At 25.4% G+C, this 6,998-nt stretch overlaps 1 long non-coding RNA gene across 1 annotated transcript; it reads left to right on the top strand.

Moving 5' to 3' along the window:
- The first annotated feature begins 1,757 nt into the window (after positions 1 to 1,757).
- LOC111617768 lies at positions 1,758 to 6,488 on the top strand. The gene is made up of 4 exons (XR_002755475.1): positions 1,758 to 1,898; positions 2,543 to 2,712; positions 2,893 to 3,235; positions 6,279 to 6,488. It is a non-coding gene; the product is annotated as an uncharacterized LOC111617768 (long non-coding RNA).
- The last annotated feature ends 510 nt before the right edge of the window (positions 6,489 to 6,998 follow it).

Genomic DNA, 6,998 nt, shown 5'->3' with positions numbered 1-6,998 from the left:
TTATGGGTTTAGATAGTGAATGTTACGAAGAAGACATTCTGTTCCCTCATAAAATGGTAGCAAATTAGACTTTTTATATTACATTTAAACAACTTATTTTAAGAGAAATGTAATAATAAATTTCAAGATCTTTCTATATTACGAGGAAATAAAAGTTTTTGCTACGGTTCATAATATCATCTAAGCTAAAATTGAACGTATTAAATTTCTTTAAAATCGCACTGAATTTTTATGATTTACAACAATATATTCTTATTTTATATAATAAAACTCGATTAGTTATACACAAAACTACATTATTAAGAATATTCTTGCACTTAATTAGATTAGCGCCGAATGGATTTAATGAAAATGATCCTTAACAAAGAATAACAAAGAGCGTTAATCATGATTTAAAATCGAAATATATTACTAAATTACCTTCTAAATATACGCTCGACAGTAAAGAAACGGGTTATTTACGACAGTTTTACAGCATATTCCAATCAATACTGTTCTGGATTACGACCATAAGTCAGCAACTGATCTCCATTCGGCCACGCAATCCTCTAACTTTACTTGTTAAACAAGTGATTCATCAAAATTGTAGTTATTCAACGATTAATAGATACTAAACAATGCCATAGCAACAAGCCTTTTCAAAGTATCCCAGATTACACACACACACACACACACACACAAAAAAAGAAGCTATTTTCCTAAGTTATGGCTTTAATCTCCTATTCTTCACATAAAAATTTACTAATAATTAATAAAAATTTAATTATTAAAGTTGAAAAGATTTAAAATATTAATCACAATACTCGTTATTATAATTCATAAACCTCCATTAACGGACATAACCTCTATTTAATGAACAGTTTTACAATCCTCACACTGGATATATATCCTTTATACTTACCTCTAAATAGCGGACAAATTACTCGGTGCCGATGATGTCCGCTATTCGGAGGTTATACTATATTTTAAAAACGTATACCACGAGTAAAGAAAGAAATGTGACAAAAGTTTAAACATAAATTTCAGTAGAGAAGAAGACAAATTATAAATTATTTAAAGTTTTTAAAGCCATCGTTCGGTAGGTAAATCTATATTCATAACGTAAGAATCTTTATTTTAAGGTAGAAATATTTTGAAAGTTTTCTTCTTTTTTTGCATTTTCAGCTGATGTAATCTTTCATGATTTCTAACCATAATATTAGCGATTTGAATGCAGATCGTTAGAGCTGCAGTTGTTGCAAGTTCTTATCGAATGTTCGCTTGAAATTTGTTCGCCGATCTTTGATACTTAACATTCTAACTTCTGAGTTACTTAGCCCCCTTATCGTTGCAAAACTTGCTGAACTACTGAAAGAATACTGATTATAAATGGGAACTTTCAACTCGATAGGTAAAAGAAGAAATGGGTTTGTTATAGATTTACATGGAAATGCTATTAACAATGATGATATTTTAATTCAAAAATGCAAATTATAACTCGCTAAATTCGGATAAATGTAAGTATTATTTCTCTCTAATTTTTAATTATTTTAATGAAAATGTTTCTTAAAGTTTTTAACTTTTCTACGATTGATTAAAATCAATATAATTCCTTACGTTATATGCAAAATATTTCTCTATCATCTTTATAATTATATGTAGGATAATCATTGCTTGGCATTTTTATTTTTCGTTTGTAATATTATAAAATGTTTTCCTGAAAATAAGATAACATACTCACGTCACGAACAATACGAGTATTGAATTTTTATTATGTAATAAATGGAATTTTCTTCGTGTTATAGCTAATCATTTACAATAAGAACTTACTAAAAACAATACATAAATGAAATTTATAATGGAATCTGTTATCAATATACATGAATTTTATATAGGTTAAATAATGTTAACCCCTAAAGGTAAGAATTCGAAAATTTAGTTGATAAAATATTTTAAATTCGGGGTGTGCAATATTGAAAAATATCGCGATTCTATTAAGCAATTTGTATTTATTATTGTTTTCTTATAAGTCACTTCCTTGTGTGTGTATGTGGGTGGGTGTATGTGGCTTCCTGAACGTAACGAAGCCACACACACAAAAAAAAATATAGACTTTATGTACGGGGGATGTTAATCAGTTTGTTATATTTTTATTTTCTATTAAAGCATTACAATATTTAGCAAACTGTATAATTTTATTACAAAGAATAGGTTAAAAAGCACAACAATTTAATAGTAAAAATGTTTTTAAATGCAATATTTCTTAGAAAAACTTTATAGAAATACAGTTTTTATACTGTATATGAAAGTGATTATTATTTTACGTACAAACAATAATGATTTTATTGGAGGTATTGTTCGTTCTATTGTTTCGTTAATGAGAGAGGCGATACTTTCCTATTGGCATTGTTTTGTGAACGTAAGAATAAAGAATAATTAGAGTCATGTTTATCAAAACTAAATACATCCTCGGTTTGTTTATTAAACACCGAAACCCTTTGTAAGTTTCACTGTACACATAAAAGATTAACTTTATTTTATTGTTATATATCACTTGTTATAGAAAAGAAAAACATGGAATATATTCATCATGTGTCGTTGTAAAGAAAGAGAATTGAAAATAAAAGATGAGGCATAAACTAAAGAAAACTTTTCTATTTTAAAGAACTTATTCGGAATTGCCAAACATTCCTCAAGAAATGATAGAATATAGATAGAAGATGCCAAGAATGAGTAATATTTTGAAATTCACTATTCTATACAAGAAATGATTAATGTTCTTTGTACAAAAATAGGTTTTATATTATATAAAATACTCGTTAAATTTTGATTTTATTGTCTTTATATCTATATAAGTGTTTATAGTTCAAAAATTTAATTAGAAATAATTTTTTAATGTCTTTTTTTCGTTAGATTTTAAAGTCGTATTGTAAATTTGTGAATTCTTCGTAAAACTGATGAATGGGGCCTATTCAATAAAACGAAATTGAAATACCGATTCGAAAGAGATAACAGCAATTATCTATAAGCAATAACAAATGCAATTATACGGGATTTTAGAATGAAATAAAAGAAACGAAATAGGAGATCGATTTTTTCCTTCCACACTTTCAGTTCATTCGTTCAAAAGTCTGGTGTCACGTCTACCCTATAATCAATGTAGCGAGCTGGAAGGCTCTAGATAAGACTGGTGACAATATATACTGTCGACGTAAATCACACGTGAGACGTGACAATTGTCATTGAACAGGCGACGGTAAGCCGCTCTTTTATTTTATAACTCGAATTTTTTCCTTTTTTTCTCTCTTCTCTCTCACCCCTTTTACGAGTTTGCAATATTCAACCGCTTATTTGCATTTCTGTAATTACTCAAACCGATTTAGAATATAGAAATAATAGGGCGATCTAACACAGGAGAGAACTGTTTAAAATGTCTCTCTCGTTCTCGATAATGACCATTTGTCTAACCTGATCTATGATGGATTCTTTCATACTCTACGCCATTATCCTCTGTCACACTTGGTAAAGCAAAACCACATTTTAGATTTTCAATTTCTTTTTTCTTTTACTTTTTAAATGACATTAATAAAATGGAAAATCATTAAAAGTATAATTATTATGGACATATTTTCCAACATTACACGTTTATTTTCGTCTATTAACTGGAATGGGTTAAGACACCACCTATCATTTCTCTACATTTTTCTTTCCATTGAGTTGAATCGAAGATAATTTTCTTTAAAACTGCTTTTGAAAGCATTAAAATAGAAATATGTGATGAAAAACTTTATGATATCTTACTTTTTCTTTTAACTGGAAACATAAAATTAATCTGTAGATAGCCTATTTAGTTTTATATTTTTCATTATAAAACTTCTATAAAAATGGTTTTGCTTCAATTAACCAACTAATCAAAAGTTTTATTTCTTTATAAGACATTAAAAAGTGATACCAACACATCAATAAATAATCATTACTTATTTAAAAACAAAGTGAGCTTAAAATGTTAAATGAACGAATTAATCGTTTCAATAAGATTTTCCTTAAAATATAACATTAATATTCTTTTATAAAATTTAATTTAATTTTATAACATTTTTTTTTTATTAAATTAATTCAAATCTTTAAATCTAAAACTTGAAAGAATTTTGATAAAAATCAGTTATAAGCTTTCGACAAGTAATCATAAGCAACATTAAAGAATATGTTTTTAATTTTAAAAAAAATACACGAAATTAAAACATTTTTACGTTTATTTTATGTATTTTATTCAGTATAAATCTTCAGTGTATATCTTCAATAGATTTCTTCAGTTAACGACTTGAATATAAAGAAGAATCTCTTATAACAGAATCTAGTTTAAACTTCAAATGCTACAAATCATCCGATACAAACTGTTAAACAAGATAATTAAGCAGTATAAAATTCAAAAAAGATTTTAAATTTTTATACACGGTTTATAAGGATTTTATATATACCATTTACAAGTATAATCGGAACCAGTCAGGCGTTTTATTATTAAGGAAATTGGTCGGAGTATTTAAAAGAAATCGTTTGTATAGTATTTATGTTCTTAAGAGTGACATTCATTAATGAATTCACATTTATCTTGTATTTTTGTAAACGTTAAACAAGGTTTTCCTGTTTATAAAATTTATTGAAATTTTTCCTCCAAACAAGAATTATTAAAAATTAACATTTAGAATTTATTTATGAAGTTTATTTTTTTAAATAGAATATTCAAATAAAATTATTGCTATATTTTCTATATTAAATTTTATTATTATTATTAAATAATAATAATAATTGAAAATTCATAAATAAATGAAAAATTAACAAATATATTGATAAAACAATTTGCTGCAAATTTTTTATTAAAATGGACAATGTTAGAACGTGGAATTTTTAAATAAGTTATAATATTTGTAATGACTTTTGAATAAAATCATAAAGGGGCTATTTCTCAGAAGTTATTTTGACAAGACAACAACATACGACCATCCTAACAGCTTTAAAATTTGTCAATGAGGAGGTTGCACTACCGCTTCAGGCCGTTTTAAGGAGTGGCATATAAATTTTTAGAAGGAATTTGGGTTATGGAGGCAAGCTTTAATGCTATTTTACGACCGGATTCTTATACCCAGACTATGCAATGAGATCCTAATTTGTCTCCATGTTGAATATAAAGAAATAAAAACTATTTTTTGAATGATATTTATCATATTACACCAATAGAACTTATATATGAGATTTACATATAATGAATTTAAGTTAAAAACGTATGTTTTATATAATATAATATTATTTTGTATGAATTATTGTATACATTACCACTTTTGATCTATCCGAGATTGCAATTAAGATTCTCAAATTTCTTATTAATAATTTTAACTATAGCTTTACACAGAATGTTCTGTAATAATTTGGCAATAAATTCTCATAAAATATTAGAAAATGTTATCAATTAAACATTAGACAATTAATCATTCCACTGCATCATTTGTTTGAAAACTTAAAAACTGAAAAATAAAATGCGAAAGATTTAGTAAATTTATTGAAAATATTCTAAAAGAATAGCAAGAAATGAAAGCTCAGATTCGTAAAATGTCTTCAAATAACGATAAGAAATCTACACCTTCAATAAGAAAAATGTATCGGATATCTTTTAGTTCATTGATTGTACGGGTCATTGTAACAATTGTGAAGTTTCTAAAGTTCTTTGTCTCTATCATTATTTGAATATATTCACTGATAAATTCAAATTCTATCTTAGAATATTTGAATATTTCTTTAAAATAAATTTACACGATATTATTTCAGGATTAATTAATACCTAAATTTTATAAAGGAATATATCCTTAATGAAGGGGTTAAACGTTTCATGTTTGATCTTTCATCTTCTCCAATGAATTATTAATTTCTTCGTTACGTTTTGTATAGTTATTTGAGGAATTTTTTTTAATTTTAATTAAAAAAAACATTCGCATTTTATAATTTCTACAGGGAATTTTAGAAATATAAAAGAAGTAAAAGACTATGTTAAATTTTAATTTTAGTAAATTCGAAAAACAATTGCGTATCATCCCAATTATTTCTCCTTTTATATTTTATTTATTTATTTATTTATTTATTTAAAAAAAAGGAAAAAAAATCAATTTACTATTTTTACTAAAAGTATTATTATTATTTCTCGACAAATTTGTTTTCTTATTATTCTAAATTACGACGTCTCATATCAACACAATTATTCGCGTTCTAATAAGAAATTCGAATTTTCATATCAATTTAATATTTCTTAGAAGCTACAGGGAAAACGACTTACAACGAAAATTCAACTTTAATTGAATTACAAGAAAAAATTGTTTGCAACTACAGACTAATAATTATCGCCTAAGGAGAGAAGCCGGGTTTAAGTTCTCTGATCACGAAAGAAAATTTAATATTTATGTAGAATAATTCCACTTCCTTTTGTAGTAACATATGCAAATACAATAAAAGTAAATGTTAAATTGTTGTTAGGATAGTGACTCATCAGTCAGACATAAAAACAAAAAAGAAAAAAAATAATAATTCAAGTCTAGAAATGAATTTTTATAAATAATAAAATTTTACAATTTTTTACTCTTCAAATCTCTTATAAAAACTCTTCATATATTTAAGATAATTTAATTAAAATGTAAAATATTATTACTAAATTAAATTTTATCTTGAAATTAATTCAAAGAAAAATTTTCTTACTAAATTATTTTAGTAGATTTAAAGGAATTATCGGTTTAAAAACAATTTTTAAAGGTATAAATCTATTAATTTTTCATATAAAGTGAAGTTATGGATTATAGTTTTTTATGTATTTTTTTTTAAGTTAATAATACTCAGATATTAAGGTGCTGTTTTTTAAATTTCTGTTGAGTTTAATATATCTTCACTCTACTGATGTCGACACGAAAACCGTTTTCAGATAAAGTGCAATTAAATGAAGGTAAAGATGCTGAGCAACGAAGGAAACGATTGGCCATCTG

This window comes from Centruroides sculpturatus, unplaced genomic scaffold (assembly GCF_000671375.1).
Source record: "Centruroides sculpturatus isolate CEXI.00-Female unplaced genomic scaffold, Cexi_2.0 scaffold207, whole genome shotgun sequence".
Taxonomy (NCBI): Eukaryota; Metazoa; Arthropoda; class Arachnida; order Scorpiones; family Buthidae; genus Centruroides; species Centruroides sculpturatus.
The sequence above is the reverse complement of the archived record's forward strand: the minus strand, read 5'-3'. Positions and strand labels throughout refer to the sequence as shown.